Below are 21,390 nucleotides of genomic sequence, written 5' to 3' on the forward strand. Positions count from 1 at the left end.
AGACTAAAAGTGAAGGTATAGAAAAAGACATTCCATGCAAATGGAAACCAGAAGAATTCAGGGATAGCTATATTGATACCAAACAAAATAGATTCACTGTAACAAGAGACAAAGAAGGTCATTATATAATAATAAAGGAGTCAATTCACTAAGAGGATGTATTTGTATATATTTATGCATGCAAAAATAGGAGCAGCTAAATACATAAAGCAAATATTACAAGATCTGAAGAGAGAAACAACAATGCAATAACAGCAGGAGACTTTAATACCCCACATTCAACATTGGATAGATAATCCAGGTGGAAAGTCAATAAGGAAACATTAAACTTAAATTATATGTTAGGCTCCGGGCACCTGGGTGGCCCAGTCGGTTAAGCATCTGACCTCGTCTCAGGTCATGATCTTGCGGTCCATGAGTTCAAGCCCCATGTTGGGCTCTGTGCTGACAGCTCGGAACCTGGAGCCTGCTTCAGATTCTGTGTCTCCCTCTGTCTGTCCCTCCTCTGTTCATGCTCTGTATCTGTCTCAAAAATAAACATTAAAAAAAATTTTTTAAAAATTATATGTTAGGCTTGATGACCTAACAGACATATACAGAATATTCCATTCAATTCCATTCAATTCTAATACACATCCTTCTCAAGTGCAAATGGGACATTCTCCAGGATAGATAATATTTTAGTCCACAAAACAAGTTTCAATAAATTTAAGACTGAAGTCATATCAAGCATCTTTTCCAACCACAAAGGTGTGAAACTACCAATCAATTATGAAAAAAAAAAACTGGAAAATTCACAAATATGTGGAGATTAAACAACATGCTCCTGATAACCAATGAGTCAAAGAAAAAAATCAAAAGAGAGATAAAAAAAATATTTGAAACAAATGAAATGGAAATACAACATACCAAAATTTATGGAAAGAATAAAAAGTTTTTAAATGATAAACAAACCAGACAAACGTTTAGCTAGACTAAGCAAGAAAAGAGGACTCAAATAAAATTATAGATGAAAGTGAAAACATTACAACCAAGATCACAGAAATAAAAAGAATAATAAGATACTGCTATGAACAATTATACACCAATGAATTGAACAACCTAGGAGAAATGGGTATATTCTGAAAATGATGCAACCTACCAATACTGAATCATGAAGAAAGAGAACATATGAATAGACAAATTACTATTGAATCAGTAATCAAACAACTCCCAAGAAAGAAAAATCCAGTACCAATGTCTTCACTGGTGAATTCTACAAAACATTTTAAAAACGAACAAATACCAATATTTGAGGAAAAAACTTCCGAACTCATTATATGAGGACAACATTACCCTGATAACAAAGCCATACACAGAATGTATGAGGAAAACAAAACAAAAACAAACAGACAAACAAACAAACAAACAAACAAACAAATACAGGCCAATATCCCTAATGAATATAGATGTAAAAATACTCAGCAAAAATAAACCTGGAGGGTATTATGGTAAGTGAAATAAGTAAAAGAGAAACACCATATGATATCATTTATATGGGGAATCTAAAAAACAAAACAAACGAACAGAGAAACAGAGACAGAATCATAAATACAGAGAACAAATTAGTGGTTGCCAGAGGGGAGAGGACTAAGGGATGGGCAAAATAGATAAAGGGGATTAAAAGGTACAAACTTCCAGTTATGAAATAAATAAGCCATGGAGATACAAAGTACCATGTAGGGAATACAGTGTATAATATTTTAATAACATTGTACGGTGATAGATGTAACTACACTTACCATGGTGAGTATAGTATAACATACAGAATTGTCAAATTACTATGTTGTATACTGAAACTAACGTAACACATGTCAATTATACTTAAATTTAAAAAAAGGGAGTGAGACAAGATGAGGATAAAAAGGCAGATAAAAAAAATATTAGGAAATATTAGGAATAAATATTTATAAATATATATCCAAAATATTAGGAAAAAAACTTCAACAGTACATTAAAAAGATCATACACCATGATCAAGTGGTATTCGTTCCCAGGATGCAAGGATGGTTCAACATCTGCAAATCAATTATATGATGCAGTGCATTAACAACATGAAGGATAAAAATCATATGATCATCTCAGTAGATGAAGAAAAAGCATTTGACATCATCAACATCCATTTATGATTAAAATAAATCACTCTCAACAAAATGCGTATAAAGGGAACATACTTCAACACAATAAAGGTTATATATGACAAGCCCAGGACTAATATGATACCCACTTATAAAAAGATAAAAGTTTTTCTTCTAAGACCAAGAACAAAACAGGGATTGTCATTTTTATTCAACACAGTACTGGAAGTCCCGAGCAGAGGACTTGGGCAAGACAAAGAAATAATAGGCATACAAGAGGAAAGAAAGCATTAAAGCTGTTTCTATCTGTAGATGGTATTATATATAGAAAATCCTGAAGATTCCACCAAAAAACTGTTAGAACTAATCAGCGAATTCAGTAACATTGCAGGACACAAAAGCAATATACAAAAAACAATTGTGTTTTTATACACCAACAATGAACTACCAGAAGGAGAAATTAAACATTCCAATTTACAACTGCATCAAGAAGAATAAAATACATAGAAATAAATTTAACTGTGAAGAGAAAGACCTGTATACTGAAAACCATAAGACACTGATGAAAGAAATTAAAGAAGACACAAATAAGTGGAAAGATAGTCCATGCTCATGGATTAGAAGAATTAATATTGTTAAATTGTCCCTACTACCCAAAGCAATCTACAAAATCAATGCAATCCTTATCAAAATTTCAATGACATTTTGCACAGAAATGGAAAAAACAATCCTAAAATTAGTATGGAACCATAAAATATACCAAATAGCCAAAGAAATCTTAAGAAAGAAAAACAAAGCTTGAGGTATTAAACTTCCAGATTTTGAACTATATTACAAAGCTATAGTAATCAAAACAGTGTGGTATTGGCATACAAACAGACACATAGATCAATAGAGCAAAATAGAGAACCCAGATACAGGCCAGGCATATATAATCAATTAATTTGTAACAAAGGAACCAAGAATATACAATGGAAAATGGACAGTCTTTTCAAAAAATGGTGTTGGGAAAACTGGTAGCCATATATAAAAGAATGAAACTGGACCTCTATCTTATACCATACACAAAAATCTACTGAAAGTAGATTAAAGACTTGAACATAAGACCTAAAATCATAAAGCACCCAAAAGAAAACATAGAGGTTAAGCTCCTTGACATCCGTCTTGGCAATGACGTTTTGGATTTGACACCATAAGCAAAGGAACAAAACCACAAATAAATAAGCAGGACTACATTTAACTAAAAAGTTTCTGCACAACAAAAGAAACCATCAACAAAATGAAAAGGCTACCTATGGAATGAGAGAAAGTATTTGCAAACCACATATCTGATAATGGATTAATATCCGAAATACAACAGGAACTTATAGCAACACAACATACAACCCAATTAAAAAATGGACAAAGAATATGAATAAATACTTTCCTAAAAATAAAAAAATACAAAATACAGATGGCCAAAAGGTACATGAAAAGTTATTCAACATCACTAATAATCAGGCAAATGCAAGTCAAACTGCAATGACATATCAGCTCACACCTGTTAGAATGGCTATCATAAAAAAGACAAGAAATAACAAATGCTAGTGAGGATGTGGAGAGAAGGGGAACTATGTACATTGTTGGTGGGAGGAATGTAAATTGGTATAGACACTATGGAAAACCGTATAGGGGTTCCTCAAGAAATAAAAACAGAACTACCACACAATCCAGAAACCCCACTTCTGAGTATATAACCAAGGGTAATGAAGCCATTATCTGAAAGAGATAATCGGTACTGCCATGTTCATCACTGTATTATTTACAATAGCTAAACCATGGAAACAGCCTATATTTCCAGCCATGGGTGAATGGATAAAGAAATTGTAGTATATACATACAATGGAATATTACACAGTCTTTAAAAAGAAGGAAATCCAATCCTGCCACATGTGAAAACTTAGATGGATCTTGAGGCCATTGTGTGAGGTGAAATAAGCCAGAGAGAGAAGGATAAACATCGCATGGTATCACTTACAATGAAACCTAAAAAAAAAAAAAAAAAAAAAAAAAAAAAAAAAAGTCAAAAGTCAAACTCATAGGAACAGAGAATAGAAAAGCACTTGCCAGGGTCTGTAGGCTGGAGGAAATAAGGGAATGTTTGTAGAAAAGTAATACAAACTTTCAGTTATAAGATAAATAAAATCTTAGTATCTAACATGTAACTCAATGACTGTAGTTGATAACATTGTATTGTATAATTGGATGTGGTAAGAGTAGAACTTCACACACACACAAAAAGGCCAATATATAAGGCAATGGATCTGTTGATTAAACTTGATAGATGGAGTCCTTTCACAGTTTATACATATAAAATCATCATGATATGCATTTTATCTTACTATTTCATTTTTCAATTATACCTCAATAAAAAAAAATAGAAAAAACTATTAGAATTGCAGATCCACAAGAAAATGCATTTCACCGTCTAGAGTTCTACTAACTTCTCTCTGATTAAAACTGATTTCAGGAAGGACGATACAGTTTTATTTTTCCTTCTCAGGACTCTCTAAGTTATATGTCATATTTTTGAAAAGTCATTTAACTTTGGAGGTGAAGAATGATTAACTGGCACAGACTTCAAGGACAAATACATCAACAGCCCATTTCAGCCCAATCTGCGTGCCTACTAGGATTCAGCCATGGCTGGACCCTTATGGCAATAAGAAGAATTGCTCCCCACCCTATCAGAGGCCTATTTACATGACTCAATTTTTAGGAAGTTCGTTTGGTGTGGGAAGCAGAAAAGATCTATATGAAAGTCAAAATATGGGATAGGCCCATGGATTTCTCTGAGCCATAGGAAGAGACAAGTGGGAAGCCAGTGGTTTTCAAAGGCACAAAAGGACATCCAAATAAAGAATCTTTTTCACTCAACCAATATGTATGGGGTGCTTATTATAAAATGGCAATGGGAATACAACTGTGAAAAAGCCACAGGCTCCCATCTCTGATCAGAAGAGATATAGCATGTAAGTAAGTTATAAATCTTAACAAGTGCTACAAAAATAAATAAATAAATAAAGCCATGTGGTAAACGGGGACAATTTTCAATAGAATAGAAAGGGAAGACCTCCACAAGGAGGGATATTTGAACCTACATGGAAGGATGAGAAGATGGGGATGGAATGAGAAGGAGAAAGACATGTCCAGGAGCAGCAAGAACAAAAACCCTAAGGCGGGAGAAATCTTGGCACCTCTCAGGTATAGGCAGGCAGGGTGGTAGAAGCCTACTGAGAGCAAGTGGTACTGGGTGAGGGGCCAGCTACTCTCCACCACTGCAGGAGTTTGCATTCCATCCTCAGATTTATGGGAACTCACTAGAGGATTTTTAAACAGAGACTTGATTTTATTTACTGTTTTCATAGATCACTCTGCTATGGAAGGAGCATGGCAAGAGCGGTGAAAGGGTGGTTAGAATGGAGATTACAATTCTTGCAGTTATCCAGGAAGGAAATGATGGTGTTCTAGGATCAGGAATAGTAGTGATATAGAAGACAAGTAAATGTCTTCAAAGTTTATTTTGGAAACAAATACAGAATTCCTTTTGGGTTGGTTATTGAAGGTAAGAGGAAAAACATAGTCAAGAATGAGTCCTAGGCTTTGGTATACGTGTTGGGATGTATGGTAGGATTTCAATGGGGACTGAGGGAGAAGTTGGTACAACATTGGGAGCATATAACTTGAGATGCTGACTAATGTTACCCAGACATCAGCTGGAGGTTCTCTAATTTCTGAGATTTAGGTAGTACACCTTTGAACCCTCAGTTCTATAGTATGAGGAGAACTAGAACTCCTCAAGATTTCTTTTTTTTTTTCCACAAGGGTTTAGAATTTCACCATTATCCTGTGTATCTGCCTCCTGTGTCCTCATCTTCTACCTCCATTCACCCCTGTCAACACTTCAACCTCTTTTTTTTTTCTTTCATTTTTTTAAAATATGTGTGTGTTTCCTTGTTTGGTACATTTATTCATAACACAACTAACGGCATTTTATATAACGTTACAGGGTTGGCATACTGATTTCAACTAAGCATAGTTAATAGTAAGGGATGCCATATAATACCACATTATTGGGGGGAAAAGATAATTAGGACAATAATATTACACTTAATACTTTTTAGAAACAGCTGTGTAACATTTGGGATTATATATAAGTCTTTATGCTTGTCAAAGCCATGGTACATTTTCTAAATGACTTCAGGTTTTCACTGGAGTCCCTGTCACTGAAGTCACATTGTTCTTAGAACACTTAATGTAGAAAAACATCTCTGATGTCATTCTAAACCCAATTATTTTCAAATGGTACTAGAAATGGTACCAAGTTCTTTATTTCATGCATTCCTGTGCCAGTGACGATCACTCTTATATCAAGGTCTTCAAATTACTGTGAACAATTTCTTTCTAATAAATGCAGTGACTCATGATAGCTCCTAACAGGAAGCATGTCCTGTTATAATTTCTGCTTCAACTCATCTGCTGCAGAATCAGCCAAAGGCCGGAGAAGCAGGACATCCCAGCTTCTTGAAAGAGACCTATGGCAAACAATATGTGCTCCTGTTGATAGTTGCCTCTCTCACCCATAAGTTCACAAAACAAATCCACTCATATCCACTCCATTCAGCATCTTCTGGATCTTTACTCATGTCAATGAAGATCTGAGGTGTCAGTGAGATCATAGCCAGACTCATAACTTATTTAAAATTTCCACAGATTTCAAGTGAAAGTATATAAAACTATCTTAGGGAGTATTAAAAATCATTAGATTACATTTTACTTTTACTAAAAAATATTTATTGTACACTTATAATAGGCCAGGAACTCTAGGTGCTAAGGAAAAATAACAGTACAAATGGACACATATGTTACTATCAAGCAGCTAAAGGGTCTGAGGGTCTTTGAGCTTTTGTTTTGTTTTGTTTTTGTTTTTTTACATTTTTTAAATTGAGGTATAAGTGACATGTAATATTATGTTATTTTCAGGTATACAACATATACCTGTAGATTTGTATACACAGTGAAATGATCACCACAAAATAAGTCTAGTTACCATCTGTATTATACTGTACTATACAAAATTACAAAAAAGTGAAGTTTTTTTTCCTGTGATGAGAAACAAGATTTTAAGATTTACTCTCTTGGTAATTTCAAATATGCACTACAATACTATTGATATAGACACTATGCTGTACGTTACACATCCATGACTTATTCACTTTATAGCTGGATATCTGTATCTCTTGACCCCCTCTACACATTTCACTCTCCTTCCAAGTCCCCTTCCCCCCCGCACCCACCATTCTGTTCTCTGTATCTATGAGTTTAATTTTATTTGTTCTGTTTTGTTTTCCAATGTTTTTATTTGGGTATAATTGACACAAAATGATACCTTCATTTTAAGTGTATAACATAGTGATAGGACAAATTTATACACCACGCTATACTCACTACAAGTACAGCTGCTTTCTGTCACTATGCAACACTATTAAAATATCGTTAACAATATTCCTTATGCTGTGTCTTCTATTCCCATGACTTATTCATCTATAACTGGAAGCTTGTGTCTCCCACTCCCCTTTACCCATTTTGCCCAGTTCCCCCTCCCCTCTGGCAGCCCTTAGTTTGTTCTCTGTATTTTTAGTTCTCATTCTGCTTTTTGTTTGTTTATTCTCTCTCTCTCTCTCTCTCTTTTTTTTTTTTTTTAGATTACCCATGTAAGTGAAATCATATGGTATTTGTCTTTTTCAGCCTGACTTACTTCACCTAGGATAATATCCTCTAGGTCCATCCATGTTGTCACAAACGGCACAATCTCGTCCTTTTCTTATGGCTAAGTAATATTAATCAAGTAAGATGCCAAGATTTTGAGGATTTTTGAGCTTGATATAATACGGAAGCAATTTTTCAACTGGGAACACTCAAGACATTACAGGTTAATACCAAAAAACATATATGCCATTGACAGTGGCACTTGAGATTTTGGCATACTCTTCACTTTCTGAGTGAAACTAAACTACCATGTCTCAAACAAATGGACTGTCTTTTCATTCATCCTAAACACTTTCTGATCAGGATTGCTCCATAACCCTGAATCTCATGGATTCTCAATAGTAAGTGTTAATTAAATAGAAAGAGTAGTGGCTAGATGGGTAGCAAGAGTGCTATGAATATCTTAAATTTATTTGGAACTCTATGAAGTTATATTGTTTTGCAGAGATTCTTTAATAATGTGCCTATAAGCTGCAGCATCCAAACTTCTCTGCCATAGAACTTTGTGGAAGTTGTACTTAGTTAGAAGGAATATGCTAGTATAATACCAACCAGTTCAAGGGAACTTTTCATTTCCCAAAGTATTTACCCTATAGGAATTAAGAGTTTATCATATACGTGAGTTGAATCTAGTAAGTGAAGTTTTATGATTAAGCAAAATTTTTATTTTTATTACTGTGGAGTCAGTGGAATGATATTTAACTTAAAAACAAACAAACAAACATATGGGGGTACCTCAGTGGCTCAGTCGGTTGAGTGTCTGACTCTTGATTCCAGCTCAGGTCATGATCCCAGAGTGGTGAAACCAAGCCCTGCATAGGGCTCCATGTTAGAGATGGAGCCTGCTTGGGATTCTCTCTCTCTATCCCTCTTCCCATCTTCCCTGCTCACATGCTCAATTTCTCTTTCTATAAATTAAAATTAAAATTAAAATATTAAAAAGAAAACATTTTAAGCCTACTCTACATTTTACCAATAGGATAGATTCCACTGAAGCACCAATAGATTGCTCTAAATATAGTTCCACATTGCCATCAACTTCCTTTTTTTTTTTTCTTTTTTTGAGAGAAGAACCTCATTTTAAGCCTCTGTGTCTTTAAAACAAAATGCAAGGTGGTGAACTACAATGACAATTTAGATCATATGTTGAAACTGCACTAAATCCCTAAAATCCAAAAGAATATTGTGCTGCTTTCAATAGTGGCTGCACCAAAGTACATTTCCATATATCCACTATATTACAAAGGTATAATAATTGACAGACTATTTTGATTACTTAGTTTTATAATATAGTCATAATAGTATGACCATCTTAACAATATTAATTCTTCCAGTCCATGAGCATGGACTATCTTTCCATTTATTTGTGTATTCTTTAACTTCTCTCATTAATGTATTAATTATTGTATGTTTCTAGAAATATATCCCTTTCTTCTAGGTTGTATAATTTGTTGGCCTATCATTATTCATAATAATCTCATAATCCTTAGTATTTCTGTGGTATCAGTTGTAACTTCTCCTCTCTCATTTCTCATTTTATTTATTTGCCAATTCTGTTTATCTTTTCAAAGAACCAGTTCTTAATTTCATTGATCTTTTTATATTGTCTTTTAATCTCTATCTCATTTATTTCCTCTCTTATATTATTAAGATTGGTCTTGTTTCTTGAGCTAGGCCTGTATTGCTATGAACTTCCCTCACAGAACTGCTTTTGCCGCATCCCATAGATTTTGGTAAGTTGTATTTCCATTTTCAGTTGTATTTTATTTCTTTGTTCACCCACTGGTTATTCAGTAGCATGTTGTTTAATCCCACATATTTGTGATTTTTCATTTTCTTTTTGTAACTGATTTCTTGAATCATACCACTGTGAAAAGATGTTTGATATGATTTCAGTCTCCTTAAGTGTAATGAGACTTGTTCTGTGGCCTAACATATGTCCTATCCTGGAGAATGTTCCATGTGCACTTGAGAAGAATGTGTATTCTGTTGCTTTTGGATGGAATGTTCTATATATGTCTATTAAGTCCATCTGGTCTAATGTTCATTTAAGGCTGATGTCTCACTAATGATTTTCTGTCTAGATAATCTATCCACTGATATAACTGGGGGTATTAAAGTTACCAGGGGCTTTATTTTATCATTCTAGCTACAAGAGGAATCAAACATACTCAACCTAGCCTGGGTCTCCCATAAGCCTTTAAAAAAAAAAAAAAGATTAGGAAAGTTCTAATAGAAGCATTGCCAGTGGCCTAGCTTTTCAAGTCAAGCCTCATATTAAGTGAGAGAATATATTTAAAAGTCTTCGTGCATTACCTTCTGCAACGTAGGCACTGAAAGAGTGTCAGTCATCCATCCTTTGCCATCCTTTGTTTGGTATATTCAAAGCAAGTCTTAGTGTCCTTCTCCACTGGAGTCCTACAAGTAAATTAAGCCCTAATGCCAAAGGCATCCTTTGGATATAATTAATTAACTTCTCTCTTATGCATCCACAAAAGTACTACCTAAGTATCACTCTTGGGAGACTTGATAAAACAAGCCCTCAAATCATTTTCAGAAAGGCTTACTTCTCTCACACAAGCCTCAACTGAAGTTAAGAAAGATTGGAAGACAGTATCACTTTCACCTTCTATTTTTAAAAGCAAGGTTGATCTGGGGGGAATACCTAATTTGGTAAAGGCACCGACCCTAGAACAACAAAAAATAAATGAGAAGCCACAGAGTCTCTAGAGAACTAAAGACTCAAAAGAGAAAAGTTAGACTCACTGAAGGTGAGTGTTCTAAGGGAAACAGAACTGTGCAGAGGCCAGAGCCAATGAAACACCAGTTAGACTAAAATCAAATATGGTACAGCTGACACCAAAACAAATGCACCCATTCAAGGAAAGAGACCAAAAAAACTTAGAAAATATTATGCTCCTTTGTACTCTTCAAAGGGCCCCAAAACATCTAAGATAAACTGTTACATGCTCACATATTCTACAAACAATGTTCTAATCACACAAAGGGAAATAAGGCATGCCCCCAAAAATCTCAAGGCTGAGAAGTTACCCAGATGAAAAAGGTTTATTGTCAGAAGTTAATTTAAAATTCTAAAAAGGGCTTAAAAACATTTATTCTAATTGCTCAGAGTCTCTTTCCCAGAAAGGAAATGACCTAACTCAAGGACATAGAAACTCACCATGGCCTTTTACAAAGTTGACAAAGACATGACAAAATTAAGTTGTAGAGACACATTAACATTTCTTAAGTAAACATATAATTGCTTACTTCCATATAGTTCAAGTGCATGGACTGAACATGCAGTAATTCATGATATACATCTATCATTACTAGCAAACTTTTACCACAAATCAACTTTATGCAAGTGATGTAAAATGAGATTTATATTTAATGCACTATTGTAAATTGCACCAATTGCCAGTGTTAACACTGGCAACATCAGATGCCAAAAAGGCTCTTAAATGCCTGGAAGGAGAATGCTTTCCAAAAGTGTTAGGAAAATAAATAAATAAATAAAAGGAATTGGGAACAAAAAGAAAAAAAGAACCTTCTTGTCACTTAATATTCTGTAGAAAGTCCATAAAGTGTACTTGAAAATAAAGAAAACAGATATTTGGACTTTTCAGTCAAGGGCAGAAGAAAGCAGGCTGCCCTTCCCTCCTCTCTTTTAAAATTACTCAGTATAACCTGGAGGTCTGGCTAACACAAATCATTCTAGTTTTCAGGTACAGCAAGTGGCAACACTCAAGTATATTACCTCATTTTTAGATGAATTTGCCATTCACTTTTAAAGCCAACAAGAACAATAAAAACTGACCCCTTAAAGTACCTGTCTTCATACAAGCAAGTATTGAATTTCACAGTTTCATAAAAATTATAATTGTAGCAAGGTAGCTAATGATCTCCTCTGACCACTCTACAAATTTTTAATCAGCTCAGGTAAAATTATCTTGGGATGATTGCAAATAAAAATGTCTGCTATGCCCTCCATAATCTGTAATTTGACATTTGATAATAATGCTAAATTATTTCACCATATTTTAAAAGCCCAGGACATTGTTCAAGTGCCACTGCCAATGAAGATTTGGATAACCAACATATTTATTCCTTTGACATACAAAAGACCTAAATGTTTTTAAAACATGGAGGACCGACTCACCTTCTTCAATTAGGAATGATACGGACAAGGTGTAAGTTTTAGATCCAACTGAGTTCAAAACATGATTTCCTAATTAACTAATTTTATGATCTTAACTTCTCAACAGTTTTCTCACCTGTAAAAAGGGGGAAAAACCCTCTATATAGCACTGCTAAGGGGATTAAAAGAGATGATTTACCAAGTGTTTTGCACAATTTGTGGCACATATAGAGATGAACAAATGAGAGCTGTAATTTTATTGTGGGGAAAGAAAGGATGTTTAGAATGCCACAGTTTTAATACCTAAAAACATATCACCTTTTATTATACTACCTTGGTTTCAGGAAATATTTAATGTAGCTTATAAAGATATTTAAAATACAAAGTCCCTAAGTCAAAATGTAAATACAAAAAAGAAAAAGAAAGATGAGGTTAATTTTTAAAGGCAAAATGTCAGAAAAGATGAGCCTTATCAGTTATATATAGTATAATTCCTAAGATAAACAGAATGATTATTTAGGAAAATAAATCAATAACTGATTAATTTAATTGACACTAAAGCAAAGCAGGAATTTTTTTTCTAAGAATCTTTTTAAAAGAGGGCAAAAAATGCAATGAAAAACATCTTCAACAATATCCTTACAAAAGACAAATTTCACATACTTTCTCAATATAGGCACCACACCAAATTGCAGTGACACGTTTTTTACTAAAATCAGAAATCCCATACTAGTAACCAAGAGCACTTTTTTGAATTTGAGAAATTAATATTATAAGTAGACTTGGTACTGTGTTTACAAAGAATTCCCCAAAGGGTCCATTCCTCCACGAAGCAGAAATCTATAATAGACAGACATCGTCTCATCAAACAAGCTCACCACCCTCTACACTAGTCCATCTGGAAAAGGGTTTTCATAGAAGAAGGAAAAATCAGGCAGTTTTTGCCTTTAAATAACTTGAATGAATGGAAATCATTTTTATAAAGGAGATAAGAATTACACTGGAAATCATAACTCTAAGAACTTGGTAGAATTTAAGCTTTATCACCTCTCATATTTGTTAAATTCTGTTTTCTCTTAGGATATATGATCAAAACTCTGAAAATGAAAGGGGAAACAAATTAGAAAGATTGCATTCCATACCACTGCCAGTTTGGAAAGGAGGAAAGGTAGCAAGGGAAGAGACAGGAAGTTCTCTGGAGTAGACTCTGAAATGGTCCTCAGGGTCAGCACTTCTTGGCTAAAGTCAGGCAGATGAAAAAAAAAAAAAAAAGTAGAGACAGATAACAGAAAGAGAATAATAATAATGTTTGATCTTTATCAAGTGGTAACTGAGCACTTTAAGTATCTAATTTCAAGCTCATAACAATCTTATGAGGGAAGTACTATTATTATTCTCCCTTTTTGCCAATAAGGAAACATACAAAATCATTTGGTAGCCCTGCCACATTGTTTGTGAGTGGCAAAGACAGGCTTCAAAGGCAAGGCACTCTAGCTCCAAAGCTCTCTCCCAATGCCCCACACCACATAAAAACTGCACTCACAAAACTAATACAGTGTCTCACCACCTAAATCAGCTTTGAACTTTAAAGAGCTAACCTTTAGATGCCTGCCCAACAACTGGGGGAAATCACTGAGGTCACTGTCAATAAGAAGTTATAATTATTCATATCTATTCATGAAATATGACATTTATAGATTTCTTAATCACCAGGCTAGGAACTCAAAAGTTCACTTTTGAAATTTAAGGGCACTTTAGATATCATGTAAAATGTTAAGCAAAAACCTATCATCAACTCTGGAGCATACATATCCAATAATTGCTTTGCTCTTAAAGTCTGCAAAATCTTCCTAGTCAAATAACAGGCTTGGAATAATCTGCACAGAATCTAAACCTGCTTTGGTAACATATGGGCAGTTTAAGATACACATGTCCCTATCACGACATTTTGTTCAAAGAATGAGCATAGTCTTTTAAAAAATTAATCAAGGGTAAAAAGATAACTGCAATACTAGTCATTAAAGTCAACTGATGTCCTATTCAATAACCAAGGGACAGGGTAAACAAGGCAATAGGAAATAAGATAAAATGAGATTGAGATCATTTACCAGTATCTTCAGTCCACATTCCACATTATTATGCATTAATAGGTGCTGTAATCCTCATTTCTGTAAAACAATTTGCATTGTTCTGTTACTATTCTAACTTGCCTAACATTTATAATGGGATCAATGTTGAAAGTGTTTATTGTTGCTATTAACAAATACAAATATGGGGCGCCTGGGTGGTTCAGTCGGTTGGGCGTCCGACTTCGGCTCAGGTCATGATCTCGCGGTCCGTGAGTTCGAGGCGCGCGTCGGGCTCTGTGCTGACAGCTCAGAGCCTGGAGCCTGTTTCAGATTCTGTGTCTTCCTCTCTCTCTGACCTTCTCCCATTCATGCTCTGTCTCTCTCTGTCTCAAAAAAATGAATAAACGTTAAAAAATAAATACAAATATGAATGACTATTTCTCATTAAGCAAATAACCACGTATAACATTCCTCTTTTGAAGGTACCAGGCACTTAATATGTGACAAGAATAAAAAGAGGAACACAGAAAAAAAAGTGAGGTCTCTGGCTTTAAGGAGTTACACGTTTAGATGAAAAAAGTGAAATTTATAATTAATTACAGTTAAACCTGAGTCAATCATATAGTTGAAGATACTTAGAATTAGAGAGTATTAAAAAGGAGGAAGGATTAAACAATGTTTCAAGTTTTGGGATTAGATCATTTAGAGAAAAGCAAAAGGTACAATTGAACCACCTTAAAAGTTTCTGGCATCATTAATTAGCTCTATCTCTACAAAAAAATTTAGGAAATGGGGAAAATTTTGTCTAAGCAAAAGTAAGGACAAAGTTGATGATCAGGATAATTAAATTTCGGTGAGAAAACTTTTTCATACCTAAAATTCTGAAAAATTATCAGTAAATCAAATAAATACTGCCTGCTTTATTGACAAATCCAATTGGAAAAATTGTTTATGGAAAGAAGAGGAAACGGAATAGAACCTCAGGCCTTGGGACTCTAAGGAGAAGAGAAGTAAAAACATCATGAAATAGGCAAAGCAGAGGGGGAAAATTTTAAGTAGACAATTTTAAGAAAAGACAGGCCCCCTTTTTTAATATGTTTGCAAACCTTCAATAATACTTCTAATGTACAAGCATTTACAAAATCATCTCTCAGTTTTTCCATCAGGAAGATGAACAATAGGTATATTAGCCCAATAATTCAGAAGACACTTCCATTATGTTGAATATGCTATTAAAACTATTTTGTGACCTGTGGACCCATACCAACCTTCAGGGATCTCCCACTGAGAAGCCAACTTTGGAAAAAAAAACTTTCTGATTAACCCACCAAGTAAACAATCCTCAAGCATATAGCCCAGAAATGATTTTTCCATCACGCTGAGCTTTATTTGGAAAATAGCCACTTAAAATAAAATTCTAAATTCCATGCCAACAACATAAAGGTGTCAGAAGCTTGATTTCTGAATTCCTTATTATTTTAATACTATCAACCAATGAGTCTTTAGGAAGGAAATCTTTTATTGGAGGTTAATAATGTGTTCATTATGCCTACCATACGGTTAGCAAAGAAGAGAGAACTGGCTTGGAGTTAGAATAAAGAATGATAATCTCTTAAACTTCAGGCTTCCATGCCTCCTGACTTAACAGAAATGTAGTGAGAACATGCTAAAATAATGGATATAGGTGTTTCTCACAAAGTTGTTCAAATTCAAGGAACTACTATTATAAACCTAATGTATGTATCCTAAAAACTTCTAAATGGCATAATAATAAGAATAGAACATATCAAAGAGATAATTAATGCCACTTTTATAGGTCAAGAAACTAGATCACAGTAACAAACCATCCCATTAGCATTACCTGATTAAGCAGGTATGGAGGACCTATTATGTGCTAGACATTGCACTAAGCTCTGGGGACAGAAAACTTAATAGGAATGGCCCCTGCCATCTGGAACTTATAATTACTCCACTGACTACAAATGCACACTATCTTATAAATAATGAAAATGATAACACTGTCTGAGCTGAACAGTTATTTTATTTGGCTTCACATGTACAAGAACAGCATTTATTGAAGCACAAAATAAAATAAAAATGGAAAAGTGATGCTGCCATCTGAGTATCCATTAAAAAGCCACATAAAAATCACATTTACATTAATGTGTAAGATTGACAAAAACAAAAAACAAACAACTGCCCCTCCCCCCAAAAACACTCCAGTGAAATGTTGCTTGGAGGTTTTAGATAATTATCTTATTTCTTCAATTGATATGTGCACATGAAGTCTGGGTATCAACTCTCAATCCCCAGCAAGATTTCCTCAGATACATGGGTGCAACAGAACCATTCCATCCCCAGGTGGTTTTGATTTGAATTGCAGGTCTCAAACAAGATAGACTTGACCTTAAATGGAATTTATCTAACTCAAATATTTCAAGTGCCATTTATTATTTTTATGAAAAATAAAAAAATTCACACTTCTCTTGGAGTTTGGCAATTCACAATCCAAGCAAGAAATTCTGGGTTCCAGACTTGAGTTATAAAGGAAAAATGAGAGCATCTCAGCATTTCAAAATTGCTAAAATTCAGGAATGAAAAAACTCTCACCATGTTATAAAGAAGTTAATAAGCAGTATTCTCCCCAGTTTGCAGCAAAATCTTTCCTCTACTTCTGATAAGAAGAATGCAAGCTAGTTTTTGTAGCTAAAAAGAGTAGTTTCTCAAAACTTATATTTTTGTCTCTGTGATTTTTTTCCCAACTAAATTGAAACTGACCAATGAGATTTTGAAAGGACTCCATTATTTAACAGTAACCTATAATCATAGACATTCTCTTCAATCATTGAAATAGCTTAAATAATTAGAAATAATGATTAATACCATTTGAATCCCCGCCAATCTAAAAGGCAGAATTTTGCAATAGGAAAGGAAAATTAGAATGCTTAATTGCAAGAGGAAGAAAAGAAATATTCTGACTGAAAAAAAAAACAGACTAAATTTAGATTAGAATTATATTCATCTTTTTGTCACAATACCACAACCATTTGGTTTAACTGGTGTATGTTGGGGAAGGGGGAGTGTGGGGAAGAGGATGAAGGGATCAAAACATCTTGCTTAGTATTAGTCTCTCCTCATGTCCTCTAATTCCCTCCAAGGAGTGTTCCTGGGAACACTGCATTGATAGCCCATGGCTGACTGACCAGGCAGGCACAGACATATTTTCCTATCCTGGAAATCTGTGCCTCTAAGAGAACTAATAACATGATCCCATTCCACTTACACTTCAATTGAACTTACAAATGAAATTTGCAGACTAGGATGATCAATTGTATTTCTTGGCTTGATTCAACCTCAGAGCTTCACCTCTAAAATGCTGACTGTGTAAGCTTGCTGAAACTAATCTGAGTCTTTCTTTAAGCAAGTTCTGTCCTGATCAAGTTGTTATTTTTTGGTTTTGATTTCATTAAAATGAATATGAGCTCAAATACTGGGTGGAGTTAGTCCCTATGATTATTAGAAACTACTTATCCAAAAGACTGAAACCATGACAGGATTAGATCCTGATGACTGTCCTATTTAACAGTTATAACATCTAGGGATAACAACAAAAACTAATATTTATTATATCCCTATCCTGTGACATGCACTGTGCAAGATATTAAGGATACAAGCCAAATGAAACATAACTGTCCCCAAAGTGGCACATCATCTATACAATGAATTAACATGCTAAGCACTATTCTATATGTTGAAGATACAGAAATGAACATTATATGGCCTTTTAAAGCTAACATTCCAGGAACATAGAAAAGCAACTTTTAGAAAATGACATGGTCATTTTAGATGGTGAGAAAGTTCTATAAAATAAAATTTAAAAATAAGCTGGGACTTCCAGGGAAGATAGCAGAATAGGAATACCCTAAGCTCACCTCGTCCCATGAATACACTAGGTAACCCACAACAGTAACAACCCGGAAAATGAACCAAAGAACTGGCAGAATAGACTCTCCACAACTAAAGGTAGAGAAGAGACCACATCAAAGAGGGAAGGAGGGCAGAGACATCGCTGGGAGCTAAAGAGACCTGTGGAACTGTCTACAGGAGGAAAGGAAACCAAGGCATGAAGAGAGGCAAGAAATAGACCTTTATCCCTAAAACCCCAGGCACAGGTAACCTGCATGAGGAAGGCAAATCCCTCAAAACATTTGGCTTTGAAGCCAGACAGGCCAAGAATCTGTAGGGCTTAACACCCAGAACTTTATAAATTAGCAGGTTTGGCTCTGGGACAGCCAGGAGTGTGATTAGGAAACTGAGTCCCCACCCTTAAAGAGGCAGAACAACAAACAGTGCTATGGAGATACAGCATAGAAGCAACAGTTTGAAAAATGCCTGGGATATACAGGTGGGAGACTTATTTACTGATCTCAGAGTGTGTACTGGAAGGGTAGGGATCTTTGGGAGACTTTCCCAAGAACAAAAGAGCAGGTGAGCACCACTTCCCTTCCCCATCCCCCTGCCTAGACACAGAAACCTGCAGGAATCAGTGCAGTGCCAATACTTGCTACCTACTTGCTAACAGCATGCCCCACCCCTGCATTCTCCTGTAGACACACCCCTTCCAATATACTCTTGGCAGGAAAACATCCAAAGAGATGCCACAAACTGGCAGTGTGCAAGCAGCCCCAAAAGGGACCTGTCCCATTCCAAAGTGATTCTGCACCAGGGAGAGGGTAAGACAGCCACACACCCCAGTCCCATTGCCGCCACAGCAGTGAGCTGAGGGCAGACATCTGGTTTGATTAAAGGCCTTGCCCACCAGTGAAAGTTTCTCAGGGGAAACACAGGGAAAGTGCCCTACAGTTCAGTGATGCCAGCAACATCTCTGGCAAACTCCTGGTTTGACTCAAGACCAAGGCAGCCCCAGACTGGTCCACTAATGACACAGGAACCAAACCCTACCCACAAGGCAAAGAGAGCCATTTCAGAAAACTGAATTTAAGGCAAAATCAAGGCAGCCACAACAGTAGGGCACACATGACACACATGAGACACCCCTGAAGCACAAGGTTCTGATAAACAAGGGACTTTGCACTGAAGGGAACTACAGGACCTTTTCTTCATAAGACACCACTACTTATGGATGGATAGGATATGAATAGGAGACAGCTGAATTTCCAAATACATAGAAATGGACACAGAGAGTTAGACAAAATGAGGGGACAGAGGAAAATGTCCTAAATGAAAGAACAGGACAAGAGACCTAAACAAAATAGATATAAGTAATGTGCCTGGTAGATAATTTAAAATATTTATCATAAAGATACTCACTGGATTTGAGAAAAGAGTGGAGGACCTCAGTGAGACTCTAAACAATGAGATAAAAAAACATACAAAGAACCAATAAGACATGAAAAACTTAATAACTGAAATTAAAAATATACTAAAGGGAACAAATAGTATGCAAAAGGAAGCAGAGGCATAGATCAGTAGCCTGGAGGAGAGAGTCATGGAAAACAATCCAGCTGATCAGGAGAGAGAAAAAAAAAATACAAAATGAAAATAGACTTAGGAAACTCAGCAACAACATCAAAAGTGTAATAACACCCACATTACAGGGATCCCACAAGGAGAAGAGAGAGAAAGGGGAGCCAAAAATTTATTTGAAGAAGTAATAGCTGAAAACTTTCTAAATATGGGGGCGAAAAACAGAAATGCAGATCCAACAGGCATAGAGAGCCCCCCCAAAAATCAACCCAAGGAGGTCCACACCAAGATACATAGTAATTAAATGGCAAAAAGCAGTGATAAGAAGAGAATTTTAAAAGCAGCAAGAGAAAAGAAAAGTTACATACCAGAGAAAGCCCATAAGGCTATCAGCTGATTTCTCAGCAGAAACTGCAGGCCACAAGGGAGTGGCATGATATATTCAAAGTGCTGACAGGAAAAACAAAAAACAAAACAAAACAAAACAAACTTGGAGCCAAGATTACTTTATACAGTACAGCTAACATTCAGAATAGAAGGAGAGATCAAGAGTTTCCCAGACAAAGTTTAAGGAATTCATGAGTACTTAGACCAGCCCCACAAGAAATATTAGAAGGAACTCGTTGATTGTAAAGGAAAAACCATAAGTATGAAAAGTAGGAAGCACAAAAGCAGCAAATTAAGTATCTCTATAAAAATCAGTTAAGGGATTCAAAAAATAAAAGGATGTGAAAGTAAGACAACATGTACCTAAAACATGGGAGAAGAATAAAGAATGGGTTCAAACTTAAGCAACCATCAACTTAATATAGACTGCAATATGAATAATATTTTGTATACAAGCCTAATGGTAACCACAAATCAAAAACCAGTAACAGATATGCAAAAAATAAACAGCAAGAAATCTGAGTATATCCCTAAAGAAAGCCAGCAAACTGTGACAGAAGAGAGCAAGAGAAGAAAGGAACAGAGAATAAATACAGAAAACCATAAAACAAGTAATATAATGGCAATAAGTACATATCTATAAATAATTACTTTGGGTTTTTTTTTTTGTTTGTTTTTTTTTAACAGTTTATTTATTTATTTTTTTGAGAGAGGGAGAGAGAGCACAAACAGGAGAGGGGCAGAGAGAGGAAGAGAGAGAATCCCAAGCAGGCTGCACATTTTCAGCACAGAGCCCAACACAAGGCTTGAACTGATGAACTGTGAGATCATGACTTAAGCTGAAACCAAGAGTCAGACACTTAACTGAGTGAACTACCTAGGTGCCCTTATAAATAATTACTTAGAATGTAAATGTACTAAACATACCAATCAAATTCCATAGGGTGATGGAATGGTTAAAAAAACAAGACTCATCTATATGCTGCTTAGAAGAGACTAATTTAGACCTGAAGACACATGCAGATTAAAAGTCAAAAGATGTAAAAGCATTTATCCTGTAAATGGAAGTAAAAAAGAAAGCTTGGACAGCAATTTTTATACCAGACAAAATGGACTTTAAAACATAGACTGTAGGAGTGCTTGGGTGGCTCAGTCGGTTAAGTGTTCAACTTTTGATTTCAGCTCAGGTCATGATCTCACAATAGTGAGACTGAGCCCTCCATCTGGCTCTGCACTGACAGTGCCAAGCCTGCTTAGGATTCTGTCTCCCTCTCTTTCTGTCCCTACCCTGGGCACTTGTTCTCTCTCTCTCTCTCTCTCTCTTAAAAATAAATAAACATTAAAAAAAAAGACTGTAACAAGAAAAAAGGACACTATATGA

The 21,390-nt window shown here is 35.2% G+C and overlaps 1 long non-coding RNA gene across 1 annotated transcript; it reads right to left on the reverse strand.

Annotated features, from left to right (window-relative positions):
• Positions 1–246: 246 nt before the first annotated feature.
• LOC128778282 (uncharacterized) lies at positions 247–10,445 on the reverse strand. Its single transcript, XR_008423798.1, has 3 exons — positions 10,242–10,445; positions 8,661–8,833; positions 247–522 (listed from the first exon to the last, which is right to left on the reverse strand). It is a non-coding gene; the product is annotated as an uncharacterized LOC128778282 (long non-coding RNA).
• Positions 10,446–21,390: the final 10,945 nt, after the last annotated feature.

Source organism: Panthera pardus, unplaced genomic scaffold (genome assembly GCF_024362965.1).
Source record: "Panthera pardus isolate Hobbes unplaced genomic scaffold, ASM2436296v1 HiC_scaffold_2, whole genome shotgun sequence".
Taxonomy (NCBI): Eukaryota; Metazoa; Chordata; class Mammalia; order Carnivora; family Felidae; genus Panthera; species Panthera pardus.